Below are 849 nucleotides of genomic sequence, written 5' to 3' on the forward strand. Positions count from 1 at the left end.
GCATAACTCAGCAAACTCATTCTCTCCCTCTTGAACTGGAGGCTCCTCTTCACTAACAAAGTGAATAGACTTTTGCTGACTTAGTAAGATCCTATCAAGCTTTTCATTCACCATTTTCAGATCCCTCTTGTACTTGTCTTCTTGATCAGTTGATGATGACCTTATGGTTCTGTCATAGTCCTCATTGTAGTTCCCATCAGACTGTGCAAGGTTCTCTACTAACTCCCAGCCTTCTTCCACATTCTTATTGAGGAAGTTTCCATTGGAGGCTGTATCAAGAAGCATTCTGAACTTGGGAAGCACTCCTCTATACAATGTGCTCAACAAAGACTCCACACTGAAACCATGATGAGGACATTGAGTTTGGTATCCCTTGAATCTCTCCCAAGCTTCACAAAAGCTTTCATTACTCCTTTGAGCAAATCCAGAGATCTCATTCCTTAGTCTTGCTGTCCTAGCATTGGAGAAAAACTTGGCCAAGAAATCCTTCTTGCATGCATCCCAAGTAGTGATTGCACCAGTAGGGAGAGTCTTTTCGCATAAATGAGCCTTGTCCCCAAGTGAGAAAGGGAACAACCTCAGCTTGAAACCATCTTCACTTACTCCATTGATCTTGGTAAGACCACAGATTCTGTCAAACTCATCAAGATGATCTAGTGGATCCTCCATAGGCAATCCATGGAATTTATTGGCCTGAATCATTGAGATCAATCCACTCTTGATCTCAAAGTTGTTGTTGGCAACAGTTGGTGGCACAATGCCAGCTCTTTGGTTGTGAGTGTTGGGTGCATCTCCAGCACCAATGTTCCTTGGTCTCTGAACCTGATCCTGTTGATCCATAGCTACTAT

At 43.0% G+C, this 849-nt stretch overlaps 1 non-coding gene across 1 annotated transcript; it reads left to right on the forward strand.

Moving 5' to 3' along the window:
- Positions 1 to 340: 340 nt before the first annotated feature.
- Positions 341 to 447, forward strand: LOC147940046 (small nucleolar RNA R71). The gene has a single exon (XR_015564948.1). It is a non-coding gene; the product is annotated as a small nucleolar RNA R71 (small nucleolar RNA).
- The last annotated feature ends 402 nt before the right edge of the window (positions 448 to 849 follow it).

This window comes from Camelina sativa, chromosome 8, assembly GCF_030686135.1.
Source record: "Camelina sativa cultivar CO46 ecotype springtype chromosome 8, ASM3068613v1".
Lineage (NCBI taxonomy): Eukaryota > Viridiplantae > Streptophyta > Magnoliopsida > Brassicales > Brassicaceae > Camelina > Camelina sativa.